The following is a 19,842-nucleotide window of genomic DNA, read 5'->3' as shown; positions in this document are numbered from 1 at the left end:
CATGAATGGATTTGAGATTTGAATAAATTTTATGTAATAAAAACAAAGTTGTTTTTTTTTTTTTTAATCAGAATCTTAAAATACTGGCTGAAAGCATGGTAGTACCCAGACAGAGAGGCTGGGTGTCATACTTACCTGATGACTTCCTTTCTTAAACCCAGTATGCCACTCACAGGCAAGACTTCCTACGTCTCCAAGCCATCTTCATTCTATCCCGTAACCACTTTTCAGAATCCTGTCTTGACATGAAGAACTGCACTATTAAATGCAATACTGGCATAACGTGTCACTAATCTAACTTTTTTTCCCAAATATAAAGATCCTAAAATTTATCCCCCCATTTTTGGCCCACAAACGGACATGTTCTTATTTCATATGGGATATAAATTAAGTCGCTATGGTCCTGCTTAGCAACGCAGACTGCTGAGAAAAGATGCAATGGAAATATATTCAAACATTTTATGACTTCTTTAATGACAATTATGTTTTCTAACTTTACCCCTTTCTTGGCATTTCTACATTTGGAAGGCTCTATCAGGTTCCTTCTTCTGTTCTCATAGTTCCCCATCATGACCTTTCATAAACAAAATAAAATCTGCCCACAAGAGAACAGTTGAAGAGCCAAGATTTAAGGCACATGCTTTTACTAGATGCTAAAATAAAAAGAAAGTTACTGGAGGGTAGTTTAAAAAAAATCACAGCACTATATCAAAATCCCTATTTCACAGAAGGAACTTTAAAAATATTAGTTTTTTTTTCTTTTCGTTTGTTTTCTTTATCTACTCATTGTTTTGTGAAAATTGGAAAACACAGATAAAACATAATTTTTTAAATTAGCTATAATTTCATCATTCAGAAATGTTCACTGTTAACCTTTTGTTATATAATTTTTCTAATCAAATTTATTTTACAAAAATGGAATAAAGTTTGGTTGCAGTTAAGGGTACAGTGTAGTAATGAAGAGAAAAGCAGGGCTGGAATCCCATCTCTCTTTTACGACCTAAGGTTGCTTAAATCTTAAATGTACCTATTTCATAGAACTGATACGAGGATTAAATTACTTAATATTTTAAAAGAGCTTAAAATAATGACTGATACACATCAAGCAATTATTATACAGTATTGTAATCCATTTCTAAATATTTTAATTTAGAAATGCCTTGGCAGGTTGCTCAGTGGTTAGAGCGCTGAGCCAGGGGACTGAAGGATCACAAGTTCAATTCCCAGTCAAGAGCACAGACCTTGGTTGCGGGCTCGGTCTCCAGCCTGGTCAGGGTGGGTATGGGAGGCAGCCAATTAATGTGTCTTTCTCACATCGATGTCTCTCTGTCTCTCTCCCTTCCAATCTCTCTAAAAAAAAAAAAAAGAAAGGAAAAAAAAAGAAAAATCAATGGAAAAAGTATCTTCAGGTGAGGTGAGGATTAACAACAAAATTAATATATACTTACTGTAAGTGAATTAAATACCTTAGTATATTAAGAAGTAAACGCTGCCCTCTTTCTTCCTCATATCCCACCACCTATATAACCTACTCTTACACATGAATAGAAGACTATGAACATCTTTCCATGTCATTAAACATCTTTCTATAGCTCCATATACTATAACTTTCATGAAAAGAAGTGCTATGGATGTTACAAGTTCAGAATATCCAACAGTCCATATTCCATTTCAAATACCATACACATAGTACAATCATAGAGATTACTTTTAAAAATGCTCCTTAAGAATTCAGTAGTCCTAAAACATATTAAGAAAATTCTTCTGATATTCATATTAATGGGAATGATTGAGTTGGTTTTTTGTAAGACCAAAATATTTGCATGTTATTTATTGTTAGTTTATTAATTCCCCGCTCTTTTTTTTTTCTTTCTTTTTTTTTTGAGGCATGAGCAATATTCTAAAAAACAAATGAAGGAATTTACATTTTGCTAGCTGCAGTCAGTTTTTGGTTATTTATACTGCTTAAATTTGTAAGTACACAAGTAAGCTGATAGTTCGTTGAGAACTGGTGACTCATTGATACACCAATTGTTGATATAACATGTACTTGCATACTTCAGAGCTGTCAAGAATATATAATGGGCCCCAATCTATAGCATTCATTTGACAACAGGAGGTTCAAGAAGTGATGGCAATAACATGGGAAAGTTGTAGAATTTAAGGAAGGGCTGATGTAAGAATTTTTTGGAACTTGGCAGTTCTTTGGCAAATTGTATGGCTGTTGCTTCTCCACCACCCGGATATGAAGTATATGGAAGTGTGTATGACCAGTGTTTACTTTAAAAGATATGCACATCAAAACTAAATAGTCTGTGGTAATCCTCACCCTGCAACATGCGCACAGGTTAATCTAGGTATATAAATATGAGTGTGTTTGGGGCCAAGGAGTTGGCCTGGTGGATTCTAAGATGTTCATTTTAGAAATGGCTGCCCTGGGAGAAAAATGTGTCCCACAGCAGCTAGTATCTGCTATCTGAATTTGCTGTTGGCAAACTGGTCCTTGCATGTCTTCAAAACATATGGAAATTGATGGTGAAAATGGCTGGTGTAACTAGAAATATAATTTGATGAAAACTGAAGCAGTGAACTGTGAGAAACTGTTAAACCAGTGTCATCCAACAGTGCTTCAAAAATAATGAAACAGAACCACCAGCCCTTTATGAGTAATATTGGGTCAAAATGAGAAAAGCACATGGTATATACAAAAAGTTGAAATATATGAGGTAATGCTCTTTTTAATTACTATTATTACAAAGACCACTCCAAAAGTCTCCACCCAGACTCCTTCCCATTTATCTCTAAGTAGACAATGACATCACGTCTCCTCCAAATCATTCAGACTCAGGGGCCAGAATTGGCTCATTCAATCCGCAATGCCATGTTGGGTGTTGGCACGGCACTTAAAGCCTCTCTCCACATTATCCTCAAACTGAAAAGAGCATTTGATGGTGGCCAAATGATTTTAAATTTTTTCCTCTAGACTTGAAACACTCAGAAAATCTGCAGACCAAAAATAGGGATAATTATAAAACGTCACAGAAGGAGAAAACTTAAAAAGTGAAAAACGCTCCCGTCACCTGAAGGCTAGCAGTTCGTGAAGTCCTCAGAAGTCATTCCGTACGGGCTGAGCTGGAGGAAAAGTCAGAGGTTGCTTTGTTCTTGACTCTGAGTGAAATCAAAACCTACCCCGACTCTATACAAAGGCAACCGTGGGCCGCCTTTTCCCTGCTTGGTAGATGCCACTAAGCACACGTAAATGACTTACATCCAGAGAAGCCTGTGATTCTGTTCAGATTAATCCATGTCTCGGGCTGGCAAAATGCCTAAGTACAATCAAAGAGGGGGGTAGAAGGCTGCCTTTTCAAACAGGCTAGAAAATCTGTACCAAAAGATCACAGGGCGACAGAGACAGCTGGAAAAATTGGAGCTGGGGCTCTGATTTTCGTGCCAGTGGGACACCTAATGCAAAGGGAATGTGGAGGATAGATGGAGAGTTATGTATGTTGTGTAGTTCCACGATACTGTACTTACACAGAGGTAAAAATGTAACCATTTAGAAGTGATACTGTAACATAACACAAAAAAGCTTTGCTGTTGCGATGAATGAATACATCAGAATCCAGCAACAAGTGGCTAATAAAATAGGATGAACACATACAAAGAAAAAAGAGGGAAGCAAATAACTCCAAACTTAGTCAATAAAAAGGTGAGGTGTCTCACGCATGCTCCTTAATAATCATTTCTTTGGAAAAATAGTCATAACCAGTGTTTAAATATACATAGAATTTTCTGCAAAGCTCAATATACTTAGGGCACGAGGGGTTTTCAAATTAAAGATTTTAGGACATTTGTACTTCTTAAGGAATGCGTATGATTTTTCTTGGGGTTTAGTAGTGATTTTCCTCAAAATGGAGACTAAAAAAGGCAAGGTATGCAATTAATCCTCTGTATGATCTCTTTTTGAAGGAATCTTTTCATTCAAGGTGCTGTTCCCTATAATTTTGGTCAGATGCAGGGTGTCATCCACAGCTGCAATGCTGTGTGGAAAATGAAGATCACTGCAAGTTTTATTGAGATGTGATGAAAGTCTCTGGGGTCCATGTTGATTCAGGCTGTTTTTTCAGTCTCTGACACTCAGTGGCAGGAAGACAAGGAAGACCAAAACAGTTCCTATGAGAGAGAGAGAGAGAGAGAGAGAGAGAGAGAGAGAGAGAGAGAGAGAATATTTGAACACTGAAGGTAAAAATTAAATCCTTAGATATATCAGTAGCTGGACTCACAGGCATATACTTTGCTCTCTGTCCCTCTCCCTTCTTCTCTGTGAAAAATCAATAAAATATATTTTAAAAAATTAAATCCTTAGATATATCAGTAGCTGGACTCACAGGCATATACTTTCCTCTTCTCTTTGATCTCCAACAACTTTATTAATAAAAGAGTTTAAAAGTAGAGATGGCCAATCAGACAATTACATTAAAAAATCCTTCTGGCATCTTAGAGAAATTGGCTAATAAGTTCCAGGAGGAGAAACGGAATATTCCTAAAAACAACAAACATATTCCCTTACTTTATTATTTATTTAAAATTTTTTCATCTTTAATAAAGCAACCTCATATTTTACATACTGATTATATCATTTGCTATTTGTCTAACATGCTTTTCTGACATTCATGTGCTCTCACGTTAAAATTCGATGACTAATAATAAACTGATAATACTTATTGGAACTACATTTTAATTTTAAATGTATACACATTCCCTGAAGCTTTTTTAAAAAAACAGGATTCAAGTACTCTAAACACATATATACATAAACTCATGCACATCTACTACGTAAATTTTTTAAGCAAGCCTGGTGAAGATAAAACCCTAAAGCTAATAGTAGCGAGGCCTCTATCCTGCCATTCTCTCGTCACTTTCCCCACCCCCTGGTTTTCCAAATAAACAGCAGGCCCTCAGGGCTCTTTGAACTCACTGGAGTGTTTAGCGCCAGCAATCACTGGTTCATGTAGCTTATCTTTTCCTGGTATTTCTATGGGATATAATAGTTCCAGGCTGGCGGAGGGAATGAAAACTTCTGGGTCTGTTTCTGGAAGCACTGCACTCCCCATTGCCATCTGTGATAAACCAAATAACCTTTCTGAGCCTCAGCTATTCTCTTCCAATCGAGTCTGTTTTGCAGCAATGGAGGGAGACTTGATAAAACAGCTGGAGGTGTTCACCAGTGAAGCGAAGTCTTCTTCTGAGCTGGGTAGGTGTGTCCAGTAATCAAGTAATGAGTAAGGACCAACCTCTTGATGGTGATATTAATTAAATATCCAACATTAAAGTGGCATTTACTTGCCAAGGGATTAATAAAACAGATCCTTAATCTATCAGGTTGGGATTCTTTAGTTATAAGTAATAGAATCTGACCCTGGCAACAGGGAGTTTATTGAAAAGTAACAGGATTACATCAATGGGAAGGCTCAGGGTTGGGGATTAGATTTTCCAAAAATGATTGCACCAATATGTATATATTTTGTCCCAAATGTCCTTCTTACAATGTGATGTTGACTAGACTCTGTGGAGAGGTGGGAGGGTCCGCGTTCTTTCCCCTTGAACATGGGTGGATTTTTTACGAAGTTTCAACCAAGAGCACAGCAGAAGTGACCTCACAGGACTTGGAAGGCGAGGTTAGTAAAAGAGATAGGGTTTCTTGTGAATCTTTCTAGAGGGGTGGAACTTTGGATCCCTGAGCTGCCACGTAAGAAGTCTGGCCACCACCCTAAAGCCACCAGGCTGGATAGGCCATATAAAGATTTTGAGAGATGCCCGAGGAGCCCCATCTGTTCTGGTCCCCAGCTGTCCCAGCCTTCCCTGCCAGGCGCCAGACATGTGAGCAAGCCTTCAAGCCCTGCCTGCAAGCCACCCCAGGCAAGAATGAGTAGAGGTGAAACTAGCTGACCCTGCTGAGGTCTGCCCAGACTGCAGTCTGCAGCAAAATAGATGTTGTTATGTTCTTGTTTTAAACCACTCAATTGGGGTGGACTGTAACAGCCATAGTAACTGCAACTCTTGAGAGGAAGCAGGAATTGAGGAGCGAAGAGCTGGGCACTAAGAGCTAGAGAAACATCCCGTAGCACTGGAAGTATGGTTGTAGTATTGCCACCAGGATGACTCGACCTAATGTCTCTTCAATCCTATATCACTTGCTTAAGAGTCTAAGTCCTGGAGGGTACATCCACGGACCCAAATGTGACTGTAAATGCACCTTCTGCCTGTACCTGAGAGATGCTGGAATGGTTTGGTAGGAAAGAGCCCCCAGCGGCTGCTCAGACTCACCTCCCAGTAGGGAAACAAGCACCTGGGTTTGTGATCCCCACCAAGACTATAACATGGGGGGAAAGAAATTGGTGTGTTTTTCAGAACAGCAAATGGATGACAGATGTCAAACAACGGTGAGTCCCGTCAGACCACATTTCAGACTACTACAATATATAATTTTCTTTACTTATAACACCCTTAGATACAAATTAATTGCAAGTAAAATGTATGTCTTGTCTGCTAATTGTGTTTTGGGAATAACGTTATTGAAATAGTCTTCCAGATAAAGTCATTTACTGGGTGTTAGAAGATATTAGGCTTCTTCTTTCCTTTTTAAGTGATCTTTAATAATTTAGTATTTAGCACTCAGTCCACAAAATATTCACAAATGTAAAACAACAGCCCGCAGATTATAAAAATACTCAGAGCTGCCTCAAACCTTTTTTTGCTGTAATTAAACTATAATCGTTAAGTATAGTGCCTTCCTGAGTTCTGTGAGTTGTTCTAACGAATTACCAAACCTGAGTGGGTAATGGGTAATTTTGAATTGTAGCCAGCAGCTCAGAAATCAGGGTGCCTGGGAACTCCCAAATTTGTGGCTGGTGTCTGGAGTGAGGGAAGTCTTGTGGAGGACTGTGCTCTTAACCTGAGAGGTTTGGCTTAACTCTAGGTGGCTGGTGTCAGAAGGCATAACAGGCACTCCGAGGCATCTGCAGTACCATGTTGAACAAAACATCGTTTCCTAGCCTCATGGAATTTAGAGAGAGATAAAAATGAAAATATCACCAGAAAGTCAAACATAGAAACTCCTCTGGGTACAGATGAGGTAAATTTCCAAAGGCTATTTACAAGCCTATTTGTTCCAAAGTCCAAAATGATGCCATACAAGGGTTGAACATATGCTCATCAATTAATGGTATGTTTCACTGTGTTTCCGTAATAATTCTAGGCCACTAATTAGTAGTTTTCATCATTCTCACTGCTTGTACATTCACTGGACATAATGAGATTAATAATGCTCCCAAAACACCTCAAAATTAAGCACAAACATAGCAGGCACAAGAGAACTAAGGAAATTAAAACAAAAGGACTAAGATTAAAATGACTGGATGACCACTTCCCTCTTCAGTCGTTGGTGAGCAAAACTGATTTGGCCTTGTTCCAGGGCAAAGCTCTGTTTATACCAATGTCTACGAATTTAAGTGGGGCTTCACCAGGAGAGGATATACATCCACCCATATAGATGGATCAGTGAGTGGCTTACTTAGGTGGAAGCATAAGGAAAGCTTCTCAATGACCTGGAAGGTGAATACAAATGAGTCAGAGTGGGGACAGCACCACTGAAGGAAGAAGGTTTAACAGCTACAAAGATCCTAAGGCAGGAAAGAGCTGGGCACATTGAAGGCAAAGGGTAGTCTCCGTTGGGAGTGTGTCTGAGAATGAGGAAGCAGTTAGGGGAAGGCGTCTGCCTCCGAAAGCTGGCACCAAGGCTCAGGTATCAGATTTTAGTGCTTTACTTGACACACACATCTAATCCTCTTAACTCAATCCTATACATGCCATTCTTATACCCATTTTATTGACAAGTGAACTGGAGCACAGAAGACAAACAACTCATTTAAGATGATTGAAGTGTAATTAGGATTTGGACCCAGGCATGTGACACCATACAGGGCATCAGCTAACATACTGCGCTACCTGCCTGAGTATAGGTGGACACAGGGATTTCTCTAGAAGCTCCTTGTCATGACCTGAGTCTTTTTGTTGTCCCCCCTCATAATACCTTTCTTCTTCATGCCTCTCCTCCAGTTGACTTTCTGTGCTGCTAAGTTCTAATTCCTTTTCTCCTCTGCTGATTTTCACTATTGAGATACTTACATAACATTAGGAAGTATGTGGGCTTTATGCCAAAACAAAAGAAAAAAGAAAAAAAATCTTTATTGATTGAATAGTGAACTTTCGAAGCACCTGGAAAAGAAAATTGTTATGTGAATTCAATAAGCAGACAATCCCAAATCTCAGTTTCTCCTTTATTTTTGCCAGTAGAGTTTTGAAGTGGTAACAGAAAAAGCAGCAATGTTACACTGAAGATCTAATATTATAATTTCTGTTAAGAGAGTTTGGTTTTTAAAAAAAATCCATTGTAACTTTCTGCTTCTAGAAAAACTGTAGTTCTCAGAACTCCAATATTTAAGGATATTAATGAGAAATATCCAAGGCAAACACTAATCATTTGAGGGGGGAGATACATTTTCTGTGTCAAAAAAAAAAAGATATTCCTGCGTTGTAAGTGGGCCAAATTATGAGAATTATTCACAGACTTTTTTTAATAGCACTTAGCAGAGCCGTTAGGATAATCTATGCTCTATTGCATCATGTGGTACGTTCAGAATTTGGCATTTAAGTATGATACATGTTAAATTGAAAATATCCACTTGTTAAAAAGAAAGAGTAAGAGAATTCTATGAGTGATTTTTCACCTGTCAGAGGTTATCGGAAGCTGTAATTCGGGAAAAAAATGGAAGAAAAAGATGTAGGTTGCCCAATAGATTAATACTACTTAGTGAACTTCCAACCTCCTCGGTAGGTTTTCCATTTGACTAGCAAAGAAGTGAGACTTTGACAATGACAATCATGGGAATCTGCTGCAAAAGTGTTCAAATAATATGTAGAATCTGTGCAGAATTTACAAAATTTGTAGAATATGTACAGAATATGATGTCAACTTTATAAGAAATACATTGATTTTAATAGGGGGAACCATATGAAATCGTCAATATTTAAATGTTTTTTTTTAATCTACAAAATGTCAATTTTATAGGGTTCAAGTTAATATTTTAAGATGTGAATAAAACACAAAGCCATGATATTATTTTTGGATTCTAACAATAACTGCAGTTGCCCTGGTATTTGTTCCAGTTTTCAGAAGCTATGGTGATTTGAACATTTTTACTTCCTGCTTATATTTTGAAGTGATGGCCTGAAAAATAAATAGAGTTTAAAATGTCCTTTCACTTTCTTACATATTATATCAGATTCGTTTGACAGAGCAGACACTTTCAGAATTATTGTGGACCCAAACAAATAAATCATAAATAGATAATGCACAACATCTATTGATTGGGTTGAGTAATTTCTGTGTCAACCTGAATAGCAATTAAATGGCAAAGAGAAGCAAAGGCAGCTTTGTCTCCTAGGAAACTCAACAGCCACAGCAAGGGTCCCTTATTTATATGATAACTAGAGGCCCAGTGCACGAAACTCATGCACTGGTGTGGGGGGGAATCCCTCAGCCCGACCTGTGCCCTCTCGCAGTCTGGAATCCCTTGGGGGATGTCCAACTGCCAGCTTAGGTCCGATCCCCAGGAGCACGGCTAAGCTGGCAGTCGGACATCCCTCTTGCAGTCCGGGACCCCTTGCTCCTTATCGCCCACCTGCTCGCTGCTCCTTAGCGCTGCCTTGGAGGTGGGAGAGGCTGCTGCCACTGCCACTGCACTCATCAGCTGTGAGCCCGGATTCTGGCTGAGTGGTGCTCCCCCTGTGGGAGCACATTGACCACCAGGGGGCAGCTCCTGCTTGAGCGTCTGCCCCCTGGTGGTCAGTGTGCATCATAGCGACCAGTTGTTCTGGTCATTCCACCATAACGGTCACTTAGGCTTTTATTATATAGATAATTACAGAAATTAAAACAAGAAGAATTAAGGAAGTACTTAAGACATTGGTCCCATGATTTAGACATATGGGATTCACTTTATCATTAAACTGTACAGAGAGACCTCTCCAATAGTGAAAATAAAGTGACTCATTCAAATGTCAACTAGTTGAAAGAGCAATTAACAAACTAGCAGATTATTTCACCCTATATTTTATTTTGAAATATTTTAAACCTACAGAGAAGTTTCAAAACAATACAGTGATTATGCATGTGCTAGCCTAGATTCACCAATTGTTTAATTTTTTATATACATTTTTAAATATATTTTTATTGATTTCAGGGAGGAGGGGAGAAGGAAAGAGATAGAAACATTAATGAGGAGAGAGATTCACTGATCGGCTGCCTCCTGCATGTCCCACACTGGGGATCAAACTTACAACCTGGTCATATGCCCTGACTGGGAATCAAACCATGACCTCCTGGTTCATAGGTGGATGCTCAACCACTGAGCCACATAGGCCAGGCTAATTGTTACTATTTTGTTCTCCCTCCCTAAACCCTTCTTTCCTGTGAATGGTTCTATCTCTGACAGTCAGAAAGAAGCACAGATATATTTTAAGGTGGTTTTCAAGGATCTTTTCATGCTCTTCATATCAGGTGTGAATGTCTCCCTTTTCTCAGTTTAAAAAACACATCAAAGATTCATAGATAGACCTGTCTTTGGAAGGTACCAAGTTGCCTCAGGAATTCACTCCTAATCCAGCCCTTTCCATACCACAAAGTTCTAAAGTTCATTCCTTCAAGAAAGAGGAAGCAGGGATGGTAATTTTATCATTTAATCCACAGGGCATGTCTGTGACAGTGATATATTCACTTGTTACCCTCGGTGACAAAACAGGATTCCAACAAATCAATTTAAAAGGGTGAGGGATTTTATTATCTTCCACCTATCAAGGTAAAGTCTAACTCTCACAGCTAAGTCCTTTGGGGAATTTGTGTGTGCTTCTCACCTGATCTTGGGCCGCTTCTGGAATAACCTGCTAATGGAGCTCCCTGCATCCAGTTTCTCCCTCACTCTCCAACTCCTCCTGCACACAGCTGCCAGGCCAACATTCTGGAAACTCTACTTTGATCATGTCATTCCCCTGGCCAGAAATTGTCACTGATGTTCTATGTCTAACAGGTTAGATTTCAAACTTCTTACTCTAAGACTGACATTTGGCTGGTGTGACCTGATATGTCTGTTAAAATATTAAAATGCTGGCTGGTGTTGCTCAGTGGTTGAGTGTTGACCTTTGAACCAGGAGGTCACCATTCTCTTCCCTGGTCTGGGCAAATGCCCAGGTTTCGGGCTTGATCCACAGGAGACGGCGTGCTGGAGGCAGCCAGTCAGTGATTCCCTCTCATCATTGATGTTTCTATCTCTCTCTCCCTCTCCCTTCCTCTCTGAAATCAATAAAAATATATTTAAATAAGTATTTAAATATATTTTTTATTTATTAATATATATTAAAATACTTCCATACTGGTTGGTAAAGAGGATCACTCTACTGACTGTAAATTACTTACTGATCTAGCCCAGCAGCAGCTACAGCAGAGAGCAGGGGGGCTTGGTAACGGTACTGGTGTGAAGAGGGTGGTTGACAGTGATCTCTAAGGAGTAAAGGTAATGGAGGTGGTGAAAATGGTGGTGGCCTGCGCAGCTCCTGTCAGCTCCAAACCAATATGTCTTCCTTGTTTTAGATCTTGCCTTCAGACCACACATTCAGTCCATTAAATATAAATAAGTAGATTAAAAAATCTGTCCGTGTCTTACCATCAGCCCCACCACAATCTAGTCCAGCCCTCCATCAGCTCAGTCTTCACATCAGTACATCCTCCTCCATTGACCAGCCAAGTGACCTTAATGCTTCAATCAAACATGCAGGGCACTGCTTAAAATTCCCAGTGGTGCCCCACTGGTGTGACTCAGTGGTTGAGCGTCAACCCATAAGCCAGGAGGTCACGGTTTGATTTTTGGTCAGGGCACATGCCTGGATGGTGGGCTTGATCCCCAGTAGGGGGCTTGCAGGAGGTAGCTGGTCAATGATTCTCTATGATCATTTATGTTTCTCTCTCTCTCTCTCTCTCTCTCTCTCTCTCTCTCTCTCTCTCCATCTCCCTTTCTCTCTCTGGAATCAATAAAAACATTTAAAAAAAATTCCCAGTGTCTTCCTTGCACATAGTAGATGAATCTTCCACTACGATGCCATAAGGATCCCGCCTACTCTCTGAGCTCATCTTCTCCCACTCTTCCCTGGCTCTACTCACCCTGGCCTAATTTCCATCCCTTGAATATGCCAAATTTGTAGCCAGCTCAGAACCATTAGTATTTGTTCTTTCCACTTGGAGCAAACTACATACATTTTGCTTCATGATTGCCTTCTCTCCCAAGTCATGTCTTTATTCAAAGACACTTCCTCAGAGAGGTCTTCCTGGACCACTTTTGAAAACTCTCTCTCCCCTATTCTAGTCACTCTCTACTTCATTACCTCATTTACTTTATTGTATCACAGAGCACTTGAAATCCTCTTCTCTCTCTCTCTCTCTCTCTCTCTCTCTTTATAATAGTTTACAATTTTATTTTCCATCTCCCTCTACTGGACTCTAAGTTTCTAGAAGGCAGGGTTCTGCTTTATCATTGCTGTACTTCAGCACATAGAACAGTGCCTGGCCTAACACGTGTTTGTTGACTGATTGTCTGAGTGACAAAAGCACAATGCCTGGTACATAGTAAGTACTCAGTATCTATTTTATCATTATAGTGTTCTATTTATTTATATATTCTTTGGCCTCCCTCAATTTTGGCCTCATCTTTCTCACTTTTATATACCAGCATCAGTACTATGCTTGGCACTAAGCTGTTTTTGTTGAACCTATTTTTTATTATAATAAACTAGAGCCCTGATGCACGAAGATTCGTGCAAGAATGGGCCTTCCTTCCCCTGGTTGCCAGCACTGCCTTCACTCTGGCCAGAGCCACCTTTCTGCCTTCCCATGCTGCCCAGAGGCCCAGAGCGGCTGGGGTGGTGTGGAACACCTGTGTCATCACCATGGCGACAATGCAAGCATCCCACCCCACCCTCTGCCGCTTGTTGCCTGCGTATGCAAGTTAACCCGCCATCTTTGTTGTGTTAATTTGCATACTCATTCCTGATTAGCTGGTGGGTGTCATGAAGGTATGGTCAATTTGCATCTTTCTATTTTATTAGTGTAGATAATTATCAACCTCTTATAAAGTTCAAACAGAGACTTCTTGGGGTAACTGTGTCCTATTCTTTCTTTCAATTTTGACTTTGGAAAAATAAAGACCAGATTTCCTTTAAAAAATTTAGTTATAAATTCCTCAAGTTATACATATTTCCCATAAAACAAATGTAAACTGGCAGCCTGGGGGTTCAATATAGCACTTGCAGATGATTTGTTTTTTCAATGTACATTTAAAAATAAAAAGAGTTTGCGTTTCACTTGGGAAAAAAGTATATTTTCAATTTCTCTCTCTCTCTCTCTATCTAAAAAAAAAAAAAAAAGAAGAAGATCTGGATATAGTGAACCCAATGTCATGCCACACGTGGCTGGAGATGAGTAACAGCTGCTTACTTCAACCTGGGTATGAGTCCTAGGGGTTGTTCTGGTCCTCACCCATCCTTTCTCATTCATGTGTCACCTGCTTGGATCCCTGGAATAATTTGAGTTTGTGATTCCTATTGTAAAGAAAGTTTCCATAAGGGGAATAGTTTATTTATTTTTACTTCTGGCTAGATGGAATTAGAATTTTCCCAGCTCATCTTATCGAGGATCCTGACTTCATTTGATGAACTCAGAGCTAAACAAGGAAATTTAAGAAAGGAAGCTAACTTGGATATAATGGGAGAGAAAGGGGAGCAGGTAGAAAACAAAGAGATTTTATGGGACAAGGTTTTTAAAAAAGAATATACAATTACAAATCATGCAACCAAAGGTTTTACTCATTGATAATGTGCCATGATTATGAATAATTATAATTAAAAATAACATGATGAAGACATCAGGTTCTATGTGAGGTAATTTGATAAGCTATGAGATTAGCAGTATCTCAAATAATTCCTGGAAACACATCTCAAATTCTGGGAAATTATCAAAAGTAAACTCATGTTCATTCATCACTACTTCAAGATAGAACTATTCAGAGCATGGGCCTTGATCTGAAAGGCTAACATGTCACTTCTGGGTTTACTAGATGAAATATGCAGATATTGTTTTAGCCACTAGCCAAGTCTTGTGACATGAAAACTAAGTTTGGATAAGTGCTATGCTCAAGACACCAGCAAATCATTTCCTGTTGTGTCTCAAGAGGAAAAATAATGTTTCAGATTATAAGAGGGACACAATTATGTCCTTGGTTAAAAACAAAAAAGAAGTAAACAAAACAACAACACATTCCAATCATAGAATAGCAAGAACAATAATAAAGCAAAGTAAAATATGAACAAATATTCAAAAGTGTATTGGCCACTACTTGATGCACTGCCAGAGTTCTAGCATACCTGACGATATTGACGCTTCCTAACAAATGCTTGTGTTTCAGAAACTTGCTTCTAGGGCAATTGTGTGCAATCAGAAATAACTTTCCTAATTTAAGCAAGTTTGTAAATAGTGTTTGAGTTCTACGTTTAAGCCAGAGAAAACCTAGAAATATTATTTTCCATAATTGAGGAAGTGGCTTAGCAGTCTTTTATGATTAGGGAGCGACGCAGAACAGGTCTCAAACTTGGGAACAGAGGGAAGTAGAGACAGGAAATTGCAGAGGCTAGGACTCTGGTAGGGGCAATAAAAAGTCCAAACATGAATGTGAACAGAATTTCTTCAGTGGTTTTTCCAGAAAAGCTCTTTAGAGGGGACTAACTCAGCAGATAGGAACAATCTATTTGGTCTTCTTTGTTTTTCCTGCCCAGAGTGCAGACGTGATGGCTGGAGCAGCAGTGGCCATCTTGGAGTTGTGAGCTGACTTTAAGCATGGAAATCATGTACTAAAGATGAAGAAGAAAGACAGAATGACCCTGGTAAATTTGTGAATTCAGGAGCTCTTTTACTAGCCTGAGTCTGCCTGCCTTTAAACTTCATTTACATGAGATAAACATGGATCTTGTTTAATTTGTTCATATTTTAGGTCTTTGTTCCTAGTAACTAACACTATTTGTAAGTGATATAAGGGACATAAAGAAAATTTATTGAGAATCTTTTCTTTGCCAGGCACATTCTGAGGATAATAAATGAAAGATATTATTCTTACTTTCATAGGACTTAATTTCTAGCAAGCAAAGGGGTGACTATAATAATGTTATGAATGCCTGTATGTTAGAACACTTAAGAGGGACACTCAATCGCACTTTGGGCATTCTTTTAGTCCAATAAAAATTTTTGTATTATTTGGTCATGATGCTGATTTAGCTAAAAAATGTTAATATTATGCAGCTGTATAATACTGTACTGAAAGGATTAGATTCTTACATCTGATCAATCCCCCCACACCCCCAGTTTTCTTCAACCCAGTGAATGGCATCCCTCCCCCAATTAGGACTCTCATGTTGTCTTTGGTGATGTGTCTAGCTGTGAAGTATTTTCATTTACCTTCTTAGGAATAGTTGGGCTTTTTGAATCTGTGGATTGACATCTTTCATCAGATTGAAAAATCTGTAGTTATTTTCTCTTCAAATGTTGCTTCTGCTTATTATCTCTTTCCTATGCTTCTGACAGCATTAAGTGTATATTAAACCTCTCTCTGTCTACTCTTATGTCACTTTTGCTCTCTTCTGCAGTTTCCATCCTTTTGTCTTTTCCTGCTTCATTATGGTTATTTTCTTCTAGATCAGTAATTATCCCTTCAGCTATGTCAACTGCTCATTGAATTCTTAATTTTGAAGTTGTAGTTTTTAATTATTGAATTTCTATTTGGTTTCTTCTTAAGTCTGTTTTGTCACTTTTTTAGAGTTTCTGATTCCCTATTTAAAATTATTAAGACTGAATTTCATAGTCGACTTATAGTGTGTGATTTAAAATGCCAGGCTTGAGATTGTTAGTTGGTCTATTTCTTTTGGCTCTTATGTCTACTAGGTTTGTATTCTTATTTATCTAATCTCTTTGATTCTATGCTGGGCTTGAAACAGTATTGTAAAAAAAAATTGTGGAGGACATTTTCTTCCTCTAGAGAAGATTTTCTTTTGTCTTGGGCACCTGTGCATTAGCAATTAAAGATCATTCTAATCCAATTTCCATGCCTGAAAATTTTCTGGGTCTCCCAGATGACTAGTAGCTGATGCCATCTGTGCAAGGGTTGATTTGCTTCCAATTCACCTAACTTTAATAATGCAGCCCTTCAGGGTCCCAGGCTGAGGTAGAAATGGCTCAGCAGAGTTCCCACTTTTGCCAAACTTTAGACTCTGATTTTTATTCTCTTCTCCCCCCGCCTCCAACACAAGTCAATTTCTAGACCTCCTGTCCTAGATGGACAAATACAAGACAAAAATAAGCTCAAATATTCGGCTCACATCTTTGGCTTTTCATCCTCGTTTGACCTTAGTCTATTAATTTCTCACTTATTTGTTGGCTGCTTGGTTATCTCTAAAAGGTTTAAACAAAACATGTATCCCACCGGCATTAGTAGTCTTCAGTAATGACTTGAATGATCTAATCTGCTAGTACCAAAAGTAGAAGTCTAGTTCCATATGTTTCTCTCCAAATTATATCTGGAATCCACCCAATTATTTCCATTTCACTATCAACATCCTAAACACCATTATCTCTTACCTAGATCACTGAAATAGTCACCAATTTTCTGGAGACTTTGGTTGCTTCCTTGAATCTAAGGTATCTCAACTCAGACTATGAGTTTTAGGCAGACTACATTTTTTGTTGTGGATTGCAGCAGGGGAGGAAGGAGCTATCTTGTGCATTGCACAGAATGTTTAGTAGCATCCCTGGACTCTACCCATGGATGCTAATAGCATCCCTCCCCCTTGATTCCAAGTTACATGAATGAAAAATGTCTGTAGACATTGCCAAATGCCCCTCAGGGGCTAAGTTACCCTCCATTGGGAAACACTGTTTAAATCTACCCAAATACACAGCAACAAAAGTAAAATTTAAAAATATGTAAGTTGTTCACCCTCCCATTGTTCACCCTGAGATCACCTCTTAGAACTGGTTTTAACCTTTAGCTGCAGCCACTGTGCTGCCACGTGTGTATATATATGACGTTGTACATTGCACATACCCTTGGGTCCCCACAGTTTGGTCCCCCTCCCAGCTACCCCTTTATAGTATGACGAGTTAACAAGTTGGTGACCTGCACAAAGCGAGACACAGCTATTTAATCTCTTGCCAGACATCGCCCCTCCTGGCGCGATGCTGTACAGGTCTCTGTAAAAAGTCCTTGCTGTCTCAGCAGCCAATCAACTTATAGTTTATTTTTTTCTGGGTTTTTGTTCTGTTTTGTTTTCTTTCTAATCGAGGTGTGAAAAAGTTCTAGGTTCAGTCAAAGTTCCTGATGAAGAAACACAATTGAGATTTTTTCAGTGATAAAATCTGCATATTTGTATTTCAAACAATGTAGCTAAAACTTGATGTAAATTCCTCCTTTTTTCCTTTTTTGGCTTAATGAATATCATTTATTCAGTATGAAATCTTTATACTATATGTTCCTCGTTTGACCTTAGTCTATTAATTTAATGGCTCTAAAAATTATTCAAACTTCTTGTAAAGGCTTTCAAGGCCTTACACGCAAGGGTTTCTGCTTATAGTTCTAACCACATCTTATGTCAATTTTCTGTTCAGACTTTATATTGCAGCCACATTGATCATTTTCCTCCGCAAATTTTTCCCACCAATCGGGCTACTAAACATTTTGTGTAATGCACAATATTTCCTTTGCCTGGAATGCTTGTACTTTTGCTTTTCATCCTGTAGAACTCAGCTTAATTGCCATTTCCTTAAATGGGCATTTTGTGAATGAGTGAATGAATGAATGAAGCAATTTTAATTCTAGGTCAGATGAAACATCTTATTCAAGACCCCCTTAACAAGACAAGACAAGCCAAAACACACAAAATGAAACATAAAACCTACCAACTACTCTTACCCCCTTTAACAAGGTAACCTATGATATTCTGATTTGCTGAGTCTCAGAAAAGGAAGTTCAGAAAACACAACTGGCCAGTCCTCAGGACCTTTTTTCTGCTCATTCAATCCTCCGCCCCCCGCCCCCCAGAATTGTTCCTCAGATGGTTTCACAATTCTATGCTTTATGACCAAACTAATGGTTTCTGAGCAAGTTAAAAACAAACCATATTTTTTATTTTTGTATTTCCTTTACTCTTTCTTCATATGTCTTCATATACTGCCATTTTAAAGCACATGCTGGAATTATATAGGTCATATTTCTCAAAGGGAATGATATCAAATGGATTTTACTGCATGCTTTTTTAATAAAAAGCATTAATTCAACTTCAAATTTCTTTCTTTCGTATTTAGATCTGGAAGAATGTTAAGTGAGGGAATTTCTATTTAGCCCATTATCTCAAGTTTCAACATAATGATGCTTCTGCCTTGAGGTACAGGGTAGTTTAATTCTTTAAATCTTGGTTGAAAGAATTCTGGAGCACTCTATTATAATAACCAGACATTTACATTAACTAACTTCCTGATGGAGGATAAACAGTCTGCAGATGCTGAATATGGAATGTAGGAAATAATACTCATTCACAATATTTTCCACTATTCCTTCTGCAACTGGGATTATAAAAGATAGAGTGTTAACTTCTATAAAAGAGGGTTTGAATTGACAAGACTTGTCCAAAAAAATATTTTGAAACAGTATCCTGTCTTTTCATATGTACAGTTTATCATCGTTACTTACACCAGACTATGAGAAACAGATGTAAGATGTCTGTAGTTGTCTCTTGGGAGAAATAAGTAATACTAATGAAATACAGATTACGCTTAAACAGATAATCAAGAAATTAAAATTTATGGCACTGAGCAACTCTTGGCATGGGAATGATCTACTTGAAGCTTCTGAAAACAATATGCACCTGAGAAGAAGCATCAGATATGCTGACAAGAAAAAAAGGTAGTTGATCTATACACTCCTGAACTATTAAGATACAGCCCTAGGAATATCCTGAAGTACAAATAGTCTAATTCGCATGTTCTCAATATGAATAATATATACAGCATTAATTAGGATGTAACTATAGGAACATTTGGGAAATTATGATTCACTTATGAAAGAGTAAATTACATTCTACAAAGGAGAAGGCACATGACAAATAAAAATTTTCTCAGGATAGGAAACCAAAATAAAAACTGGCAGAAAAAATGGGAGCTTGGTGTAATGGGAAGATGTTGGGCTGAGAAAAAGGAGTTCTAGCTTCAAATATTTGCTCTGGCTCTGTGACCTTGGGGATGAGGCATTTACTTTTTTTCTTCTAAACTAATAAAGTTTAGTTTTTAGAGAAATTTTAGGTTTGTGACAAAATTGAGCAGAATGCACAGATAGTTCCCATATACCCACTGTTCCCACAGACAATCTCCTGACAACAAACATCCCACACCCGAGTAATACACTTGTTACAATCGAAAAACCTTCACACATCATTATTCCCGAACACCCCTGGTTTACATTGAGGTTCACTCTTGATCTTGTATGTTCTATGGGTTTTGATTAATGTGAGAAGATGTGTGTCCACCATTGTAGTATCTACACTAATAAAAGAGAAACATGCAAATTGGTGTCACTCCGCTACCCTTCCCATTGGCTAATCAGCATATCCTTATGCAAATTAACTGTCAGCCAAGATGGC

Source organism: Myotis brandtii, unplaced genomic scaffold (genome assembly GCF_000412655.1).
Source record: "Myotis brandtii unplaced genomic scaffold, ASM41265v1 scaffold399, whole genome shotgun sequence".
NCBI lineage: Eukaryota > Metazoa > Chordata > Mammalia > Chiroptera > Vespertilionidae > Myotis > Myotis brandtii.
The sequence above is the reverse complement of the archived record's forward strand: the minus strand, read 5'-3'. Positions refer to the sequence as shown.